An 11,579-nucleotide genomic window follows, 5' to 3' on the forward strand; every position below is an offset into this window, starting at 1 on the left:
GCAATAAAAACATCTATTTTCTAATAATTGAAAAATATTTCTGTTAATCTCGTCATGTAGCCTTCCTTTTTGGTGTACACACAGAACATAAGCTAGTTTTTGCTTGTTGCTTTAAAGTATGTCATCCTACCTATTTTTGGGAACCACTTATTTTGCAATCTCCCTTTCTTACAGAAGAGGAGGTAAGAATAGATCAGGAGGGGAGATCCAGATAAACAAATATAAGCAACACTCCCAGAAATGTAAACACAGGGAATGAGGCAGAGCCAAGCAGTAGTTCGTTCTACTGGGGATTGTTGGAAAATGTGTGTTTATAAGGTCAGCAGGACCAGTAATCATGGAACTGGACCACCATGTTGAGAGATGTGGACTATAGTTAGATGACCAAAGGAAAGAATTTCTTTTCTTTTCTTTTTTTCTTTTTTTTTTTTTTTTTTTTAGTTGGAAAATAACTTTATTTGTTCTAGGGTGTTGGCCAGAGTCCCCTTAGAACTTCTAAAACTGCTTCTTTGTGCCAGCAGCCTTGGTGACCTTGAGCATATTGACTTCAACATTCTTGCTCAGGGGCCTACACTCTCCAACAGTGACAATGTCTCTGATCTGTAAATCCCTAAAACAGGGGGACAGATGCACAGACATGTTCTTGTGACTCTTCTCAAAGTGATTACATTTTTCAATGTAATGGAGATAGTCCCAGCAGATGACAATGGTCCTCTGCGTCTTAATCTTGGTTAAGATAGGATTACCAGACAGGATCCAAACTTGGATGAAGACATTACCAATGAAGGGGCATTTCTTGTCCATGTAGATGTCCTCAATGGCTTCCTTGGGAGTCTTGAAGCCTAGACCAATGTTTTTTGTAGAACTGAGGGAGTTTTTCCTTGCTGGTTTCTCCAAGCAAAACAGGCTTCTTGTTTTGAAAGATTCTAGGCTGCTATTGGCAAGAACACTCCATCTGAATGTCTTCCACCTTCCCAGCAGCCTGAGAAAAGGGCAGGTAGACCAACTCCCAGATTCCTTATTCATCCAAGGGAAGAATTTCTTTCCTTTTCTTTTTTAAAATATATTTTATTGGACATTTTCTTTATTTACATTTCAAATGTTATCCCCTTTCCTGATTCTCCATGCCTCCCAAAATCCCCTGTCGCACCCCCCTTCCTGCTTCTATGAGGGTGTTTCCCCCACCCACCCACCCACACACTCCTGCATCCCCATCCTGGCTTTTTCCTACACCGGGGCACTGTTCCTTCACAGGAGCAAGGGCCTTTCCTCTCCTTGATGCCCAACAAGACTATCCTCAGCTACATATATGGCTAGAGCTATGGTTTGCTCTATGTGTATTCTTTGACATCCAATAGAGGGGTAATATCCAATATATACAAAGAACTCAAGAAGTTAAACTCCAGATAATCAAATAGCCCTATTAAAAATGGGGAGCCGGACATGGTGGTACATGCCTTTAATCCCAGCACTCGGGAGGCAGAGGTAGGCGAATTTCTGAGTACGAGGCCAGCCTGGTCTACAAAGTGAGTTCCAGGACAGCCAGGGCTATACAGAGAAACCCTGTGTCGAAAAACAAAACAAAACAAACAAACAAAAAACAAAAACAAAAAAGGGGGGAGCAGAGCTAAACATAGAATTATCAACTGTGGAAACTTGAATGGTTAAGAAGCATTTAAAGAAATGTTCAACATCCTTAGTCATCAGGGAAATGCAAATCAAAACAACTCTGAGTTTCTATCTCACACCATTCAAAATGGCTAAGTTAAAAAACTCAGGTGACAGAAGATGCTGGCAAGGATGTGGGGAAATAGGAACACTCTTCCACTGTTGGTGGGATTGAAAGCTGGTACAACACTCTGGAAATCAGTCTGGTGGTTTCTCAGAAAATTGGACCTGAGGACCCAGCTGTACTACTCCTGGGCATATACCCAGAAGATGGTCCAACATGTAATACGGATACATGCTCCACTATGTTCATAGCACCCTTGTTTATAACATACAGAAGCTGGAAAGAATTCAGATGTCCCTCAACAGAGAAATGAAAACAGAAAATGTGGTACATTTACACAATGGAGTACTACTCAGCTATTAAAAATGATGAATTCATGAAATTCTTAGGCAAATGGATGAAACTAGAAACTATAATACTGAATGAGATAACCCAATCACAAAAGAACACACATGGTATATACTCAATGATAAGTGGATATTAGCCTAAAAGCTTGGACTACCCAAGTTAATATTTCACATACCACATGAAGCCCAAGAAGAAGGAAGACCAAAGTATGAATTCTTTGGTCTTTCTTAGAAGGGGGAACAAAATACTCACAGGAGAAAATATGAAGACAAAGTGTAGAGAAGAGACTGAAGGAAAGGCCATTCAGAGACCACCCTATCTGGAGATCCATCCATATACAGTCACCAAACCCAGACATTATTGTGGTTGCCAAGAAGCGCTTGCTGACAGGAGGCTAATATAGGGAGACCTTGCAAGAACCTGATAAATACAGAGGCAGATGCTTGCAGCTTACCATTGGTCTTAATGGTCCAATGGAAGAGGTCCCCAATGGAAGAGTTAGAGAAAAGATTGAAGGAGCTGAAGATGTTTGCAACCACATAGGAAGAACAACAATATCAACACACCAGAACCCCCAGGGCTCCAAGAGACTAAACCACCAAGGGAAGAATTTCTTAAACAGTGACTTTACCACTGTTAATTACAGAACAGGCTCTAGCTCATTGCCAGAGCTCAGTTATATCTATTGATTACATGGAAGAACAAATGGCAGCTATGTAGAAAATGGAAAGCAATATAATTATGTAGAGACAAGGAAAACCATTAAAAAGAAAACTTGTTTTCCTGTGATTGTGGTGAATAACTTTCTAGAATCACAAATAATAGAGGATGGATGGGCTTATACAAATTTAAAATTTAAATAATGCTCTCTCATCAGATTCCTATGGTGTCAGATGAGTAGGTTACTTTCTCTTAGTAGTCTATACTACTCTGCTTAAGTCTCTGTCATGGAATGGGAGTGTTTGTATTAAAGATTACACAAATCGAATAACCTGCAAGAAAAGTGTAGCTTTAATGGAGGTAAGCATAAGATCAGTACCTGTGCTCCATGTAGTCAACCTCGTGAATTCCCGGAGTGCCCAGTCATCTATTAAGGATACTCATACACAACTGAACATTTAAAATTCAAGCCAAGTAAGATTTAATCTTTGTTTAATAAAATACTTTAAAATTGACTTTAAAATCTTTCAAGCCAGAAGGTTATTTTGTTCTTGTGAGTATTTTAAGTCTAGCTAATGAAAGGACAGTGAAGTAAGCTCAAGGACACAGGTACAAGATGTGCCTGGTAATACACAACATTATTCTAAAGACCTGCTATTGTACAACTGGTATATAAAGATGTTCAATATCAGTAAGCATCAGGAAAATCCAGGTTAAAACAGGTCTTAATATTCAGATATACATTAGAATGGCCACTGTCAAAACAACAAAAATTTACAAGTGCTCATGGTGATACAGAAAAGATAAAGCATTTGTCTATTGTGACCCAGCTATAACACTACTATGGATATAGCCAATGGAAATGAAGTCACTAAATCGAAGAGATACCTATTCTCTTATACTACTTTCATTGCAAATTACAATGTGACCATCAGCAGACAAGTAAGCTAAAGAAGAAGTGGTGTGTATAAATATGTCCATTGTATTATAGTAGTTAACCAGAGGGGGGCGGGGAAAGTCTGTTATTTGTAACAGCATCTGTACTCAATAATTTTATGTCAGCATGACATGAGTTAGAGTCATTTGAGAAGAGAGAATCTCAACTGAGAAAATGTCTCCACCAGATTGGCCTTTGGACAAGCTTATTGCTTACTTTCTGGATGGTTGTAGGAGGGTCCAGATCACTGTGGGAGGTACTATCTCTGGACTGGCCATCTTGGGTGTTATAAGGAAGCAAGCTGAGCAAGAATTGAGAAGCAAGTTGGTAAGTAGTATTCCTACAAGGCCTCTCCATCACCTTCTACTCCTACATTTCTGCCCTGCTTGAGTTCTTGCCCTAACTTCCCTCAGTGATGTACTATGATGTGGAACTGTACACTGAAACCCTTCCTCACCAAATTGTTTATAACCATGGCTTTTATCATAGCAATGAAAACCCTAACATACCATCAATGAATGTAGAAGATACTACAATCAGAAAACTATGAGAAAGCTTCTGTTAGGCAAAGGACACTTTCAATAAGACAAAAAGGCAACCAACAGATTGGAAAAAGATCTTTACCAATCCTAAATCTGATAGAGGGCTAATATCCAATATATACAAAGAACTCAAAAAGTTAGAATCCAAAAAACCCAAATAACCCTATTAAAAATGGAGTACAGAGCTAAACAAATAATTATTAACTGAGGAATACTGAATGGCTGAGAAGCACATAAAAAAATGTTCAACATCCTTAACCATCAGGGAAATACAAATTAAAACAACCCTGAGATTCCACCTCACACCAGTCAGAATGACTAGGATCAAAAATTTAGGTGACAGCAGATGCTGGCGAGGATGTGGAGAAAGAGGAACACACTTCCACTGTTGGTGGGATTGAAAGCTGGTACAACCACCCTGGAAATGAGTTTGGCGGTTCCTCAAAAAATTGGACATAGTACTACCAGAAGGTCCAGCAGTACCACTCCTGGGCATATACCCAGAAGATGCTTCAACTTGTAATAAGGACACATGCTCCACTATGTTCATAACAGCCTTACTTATAATAGCCAGAAGCTGGAAGGAACCCAGAAGTCCCTCAACAGAGGAATGAATACAGAAAATGTGGTACATTTACACAATGGAGTACTATGCAGCTATTAAAAACAATGAGTTTATGAAATTTGTAGAGAAATGGACAGATCTGGAGGATATCATCCTAAGTGAGGCAACCCAATCACAAAAGAACACAGATGATATGAACTCACTGATAAGTGGAGATTAGCCCAGAAACTCAGAATACCCCAGATACAATTTACAAAACAAACTCAAGAAAAAGGAAGACCAAAGTGTAGATACTTCAATACTTCTTAGAAGGGAAAAATACCCATGGAAGGAGTTGCAAAGTTCAGAGCAGAGACTGAAGGGATTACCACCCACAGACTTACCCACCTGGGGATCCATCCCACAAAAAAAAAAAAAAAAAAAAAAAAAAAAAAAAAAAAAAAAAAAAAAAAAAAAACACCAAACCCAGACACTATTGCAGATGCCAACAAGATCTTGCTGACAGGGGCCTGATAAAGCTGTCTCCTGTGAGGCTCCGCCAGTGCCTGACAAATACAGAAGTGGATGGTCACAGCCATCCATTGGACAGAGCCCAGGGTTCCCAATGAAGGAGCTAGAGAAAGGACCTAAGGAACTGAGGGGTTTTCAGCTCCATAGGAGGAACAACAATATGAACTAACCCAGAGGTCCCTGGGACTAAACCACCAATCAAAGAAAACACATGGTGGGACTCATGGCTCTAGCTCCATATGTAGCAAAGGATGGCTTAGTCGGTCATCAATGGGAGGAGAGGCCCTTGGTCCTGTGAAGGTTCTATGCCCCAGAATAGAGGAATGCCTGGGTCAGGAAGTGGGAGTGGTTAGGTTGGTGAGCAGGGAGGAAGGGGGGCGGCGGCAGGGCATAGGGGATTTTCAGAAGGGAATCTAGGAAAGTGGATAACATTTGAAATGTAAATAAAGAAAATATCTAATAAAAATCATTTGAAACACCAACATACACACAAAGGAAACTATGAGAGGCATAGAAAGACAGCTATTATATGAATTCATTCCAATACGGAATCTAACAAGGTGGAATTCAGGAAATAGAAAGCAAAGTGTTGCTTGCAATGATTTGAGTGATGTGATATTAGAGATTAGAAGGTGTTATCCTAAGGATACTGTAATTATGGTTTGGTAGGTATATTTTAAAATGTCAAAGATAGTCAAATATTTAGAGACACAAAAGCAGTTAACCTATTGTTGGGGGTATATAAGGAAGATAAGAAGATGGGAACGTTGAGGGGAGAAATAGTGAAGAAATACTAAGTTATGAAACGTTCTAAAACTAAAGGTGATGATGAACAAAATAAAATCCATTGACGTATTTGGAATATTTAATTTAAATGGTCAAATTGTATGAAGTGTAAATTATGACTCAGGAAAGCTATCTTAAAGTAGATATGTGAATACATATTGTGTGTGTGTGTGTGTGTGTGTGTGTGTGTGTGTGTGTGTGTGTGTGTGTGTGTATTAAAGAGAAAGGGAAGATAGCAGGGCCCAAGATACTATGAATGTAGAAGGAAAAGAAAAAGGCTCATCTCAAACCTATCAGGGGTTGGGGAGTAGAAAAAAAAGGCTGCTTACTTTAATATTCGTGGTTGCAGTTGTTTATACTTTTGTCTTACTCATATATAAAAAATTAAGAGGGAAAAGAGCGTTCCATAAAGAACAATTATGAAAAGTTTCATCAATTTGTTGTTTAAAAATGAAAAGTATTATAGATGCCCTAGAAGAAATTTGTGGCACCAGCTGCTTATTTCTTTTTCCAATTTTATGACAGTACCAGTTCTCTGAGCTTGGATAGACGTTATGATGGTATAGTAACTTCCAGCCAACACCATCCTCTTAACTTGACACTATTGAACCAGAAGTTGTTATATCAGATTTAGAATATATTTGAGATGAATGGCATCCATCTCAGTATATCAGTCTCTTGTGGGATTATCTACTACTTCGCTAGGTAGAAGGGCCCTTCTTCAGCATGATCATGACAGAGCCTGGAGATTTCCTCTCATTGGTCTATTATATTTAGGTCCTCTTATCAAAAATAAGAACACAATTATCATTATTTGAGATGCTGGGTCTTGCTTGGTATGATGAAGTCTATTGTTTGAAACTAAGACATTCTCAAGGATGAAACTTACTGCCCAAAATGAGTTGATAATTTTGCCATGTTATTTTAGGTTCTCCCAAATATTAAAAAGTTTGAGATGATTCTCCTTTCCTATCTTTGTAAGAGAAATAATCATACATGTCATATGTATATATACACCCAGATACATATACATGTAATTGTAATATGTATATGCTTCAGAGGGGATTTGTATGGATTTATGTCATACTTTCCATGTTTTTACTATACAAATGTCCATAATAAGTAAATATTTCATTATTGTGTATATTTTAATGACATTAGATTCTCTAATCCTTTAACAATACAGAATGTCATTAACAAACCCTGAAAGCATTGGTTTCCTTAGAATATTTCTCTTCTGTAAGCTGTAAGACGTTTTCTTTTCTTTCTTTTAAAAAAAAGTTCAGTGAATTTTCACATTCAATTTAAAAAATGAAGACTCTAAAAACTCTGGAGCCCTTGTGCGGCCTTGATTTTTGCGGCCTTTTGGACTCTATAGTCCTAGAAACTCTCTTTCTGCCCCAGTCTCTGGCACCGCAAAAGTTAAAACAAATCATTGTTCATTTCTCTTGCCATTTCAACTAGAAAGCTGTAATGAATTGTGAATAATAAAGTTCTCAGTAGACTTTCTTAATGAAGATTCTGGAACTCTAATTCATCATTATTTGTGAGTAGTTCAAGCTAAATAATCTGGTAAATATTACTCATAAATACATTAACTAACTCAAAGATACATTAACTAACTCAAAGATTTCCCAAGAGCATACCAACCTCTTCAGCTGTGGGTCCTAAGAGATCACATAGCATTTCGCATTTCTTTATGTGTAAATGTAATCCGGTGGGTTGAAGATGCATACATGTACCAGAAATTATTCATATATACACACACACACACACACACATGCACACACACACATATGTGTGTGTGTGCATGTGTGTGTATAATACATATATGTGTGTTTATATATATATGTATATATATATATATATATATATATATATATATATATAATACATATTTTTTACACCATTGTATGGTGTTGTGTCTTATTTCTTCTATACCATTCTAAAATAAAGACATTGCAGAGTGAGGCTCTGTAGAAAAAGCCCAGGATAACTGAAGGGTAGAGAAGCTTCCTGTGTTAACTTGTCATGATCATTCATCCTTCAGCCTCCTCCTCTCATATTTCCATACATGTCTGTGCGCAGACATCATAGAAGCAGAGGGTAACCCCCCTCTCAGCCTCACAACCTTCTTCTTGGAAGCAGCTTGGAGAGGAAACTTGTCCTGACCATAGACTCAATTAGAGGAAAAGCTACAGACAGACTTGACCACATTGTTGATTTGCCCAAAGCTGCAACAGACAACTGACATGAGACCTCTTTGATGTTCTAGAAAGAGGAAACCTAGATATTTTATTTTCATTGTTGGCATGATGATACCCACTTCCTCTAGATTAGAGTATAGAGACTCCACATGGTAAGCTAATTAAAGCTCTTCCAGCAGGCTTTGTCGTGCCTTAGAGAAGACTGAGGAGGGATTGTTCCTCTTTTATTTGAGCTGTCCATTTTTTCCTTTCATAAACTCCAGAGAAATGGGGGGAAAGTTACTGCCTCAAATTCAAAGAGGGGATAACCAATCCTTTGGACATCTACTTCTGTTTGCCAATGTCTCAGAGTCTGATCTTGGTTCTACTCTACTGTGACAATGAACAGGTTGGATTGTCAGTGTCCTTTGTTCTTCCAGCAAAAGCCTCCTGCGAATGTGAAGGATTAATATTGGAGCTTAATAGCCTTAGATTTAATTGGGTTCCACCTAGTGGCCTGGCCCTCACATTGCGGCTGTAACTTCTATAGGATTTTCTTAAGACTTTCAGAGACATGACCTGGATGTTACTGTAATCAATAGGATAGAGAAAAATAAAAGGAGTAAAGAGGAAGCAAGACAAATATCTTTTCTGAGGCCAATGTTATTAAAACTCTCAAATTTAGACTATTATCTCTAATTGAGGTAATGTGCACAGCTATGGAGACTGGCTGAATTTTAAGAACTAGTTAAATATAAACATTAAAAATAGACTTAAACTTGTTACCATGTGTTAGAATTTATTCACTTAGAAAAATTAGAATTTGAGTTTTAATTTATGGAGTTGGTCAAGACTACTCTTTTTTTTTTTCTGAGAAATTCCATGTTTAGAGAAATAATCAGTGTTTTTATCTAGTAAAGTGCTGGGGACAGCACTGTATTCCCTAAGTGAAAAATTCTTAGATAAAGTAGGAAAATCTTTGAGGAAAAAAAAACATGCACACACCTACAGCAATGATGATATTTTCACTGGTACCTTCTCTGAGATTACTAAGGTAAGCACTTGGGATAGAAAAATGCAGGAGGCTGCTGCCTACTATGCCCAAGAGACTGATAACAGTAGAGGAGCAGATGTTTATAAACACAGTTAGAATGCTGAATGTAAATAAGTGAGCTATAATCGAGATCTTACAAATGTGACTGCAGTGGCAATACAATAGAGAGGTCTGTTTATTGGGGCAGGTAAGCCACTTTTCATAGAGCAGAAATCCCAGAAGAATAAAATAGAAGGAAATCATTTGCAGAGTACTCGCTTTAGGAATCACTCAGTCCTCTAATGAGATGCGGGTGAGCTCTGTACAGAAATTCAAAAGCATAAAACAGCACATGTCATGTAGAAAATGGTTCAAACAGTCCTGGTGTCAAAAGCTCGCTGTTGAGAAGCAGGAAAGGTGCATTTATCTTCTTCACATTCTACCTTTTATTTCCTTGAACAAAGCTGTTATTGTATGCATTTCCTTTTGAAGGGGCTAGAATTGGTCCAGCCACAACTCCAATGCATGTCTAAAGCCAGAGCTGAAAGGCTTAAAGGATGTGGACATTTCCAGCTGCGTGTCTTACGTCCAGGCCTGGCTCTCGCTTACAAGATAGTAACCATGTGCAGCTTCCTAGCTCTTACAGATTTATTTTCTTTTTTTATTAGGTTGGAACAATTGTAACAGTACCTATTATATACTGTTGTAGTAAGAGCAAAGATTATCTCAAATAATATTGAAACTAAAAGTGATGGTATTATTTTTTTATATTTTAGAGAAATTAAGGTGAATGGTAAAAGTGAAATTAAAATGATGAAATCATCACATTAATTAATTACATCATCTTATTATGATTTATTAAAACATGCTCAAAAGAGCATATAATTTTAATAATTCTGGAGGTGATATCCTTCTAATAAAAGAAACTCAAAGGACAGGTGACTGTAGTATAAAAATATTTTAAAAACTACACCAAAAGACTCTACTCTTTGAAAGAACAGAAAAATGCCATTCTATCTATCTATCTATCTATCTATCTATCTATCTATCTATCTACCTACCTACCTATCTATAACCTGAGTTTGATTTTCAATACCACAAATTAATAACAATAGTAACAATAATAGTAATTTGATAGTTGTAGAGCAAAAATGTGATAATGCTCATTTTTCATTTGCATTATAAATATTTACAAAATTAACATAAATAAACTTCTTTACTGTTTTAAATAGTTATTTACAAGTTCCTTCTTGTACAGTTGATATTTTGTGGTAAATTCCTTGGCATTTTACATAAGTTTAGAGACAAGAGAGAGTGCCCAATATCTCCTCTTCTACTTAAAAATGAGCCTTTATTAGAGTTCTTTATTATTTCAGAATAGCTCCAGTATCAGGGAGGAGAAAACAATTCACTATTTGTCACAGGTAACATACCAGTCAAGTGGAAGAACTAAATGATTTTCCAAGAAAACAAACAAAAAAAATGCTGCAAACAAATTTAGTTGATTCAAGCTAAAATTAATTTGTATTTTATCTTCAAGCAAAAAGTAAATAGAAAATGCTTGAATAATTTTATATGTAATGAGTAATGTCCAAGGCATCCCCATTATTAACTATATGACATTATTGAAAGATTCAGCTAAAGCCCAGATCAAAGGCAAAAATTTCCAGGGTTATTCATAAAATGTTAGCATGAATTGTATATGAACTCAATGAATGAGACATCTCATTGATTGCTCTTCATAGGATAGAGGTCAGGAAATATTCTTATGAAAACTTCCATTGACTTCTAAGCTTTGATCATGTCTAACAGGAAAAGTTGTGGGATGTCTTGTGAATGGCTGGAGCCTGAGAGCAACTAAAACAGACACTAATCTTCAAACTATAGATGTTGGAGGCTGGGCAATTGAGTCAGGTTAGTGAGGTAAAAAGATTTATATTTGTGCATTTATCACAAGAAACTAAAAACGAATAGGTTGCATGACCTGATTTTTCAGCTGTTATCAACACATTATTTTAATAATAGTTTCTATATTTTTATTTTATGCTAATACAGACTTAGTTATAACTTCTTGAATATTAGAAGTCATTAGAGTCAGTATTTTGCCTTAATTTAATATGAAACTCAGATGACCTAATAAGAAACATTAGGGCAGTGTTATTCAAAGCATAGAGGAATTTTCTGTGTCTATTGTTAGGTTTGTAAATTTATTGGGTGACTATATATCAGATGGTGTGGAAGAATTTTGCTTGATAATATATGTTAGATTATATTTTTTTC

The 11,579-nt window shown here is 36.8% G+C and overlaps 1 pseudogene; it reads right to left on the minus strand.

The window, feature by feature from the left end:
• Positions 1 to 495: 495 nt before the first annotated feature.
• Positions 496 to 7,766, minus strand: Gm2407 (annotated as a pseudogene).
• Between the last annotated feature and the right edge of the window lie 3,813 nt (positions 7,767 to 11,579).

Source organism: Mus musculus, chromosome 7 (genome assembly GCF_000001635.26).
Source record: "Mus musculus strain C57BL/6J chromosome 7, GRCm38.p6 C57BL/6J".
Taxonomy (NCBI): Eukaryota; Metazoa; Chordata; class Mammalia; order Rodentia; family Muridae; genus Mus; species Mus musculus.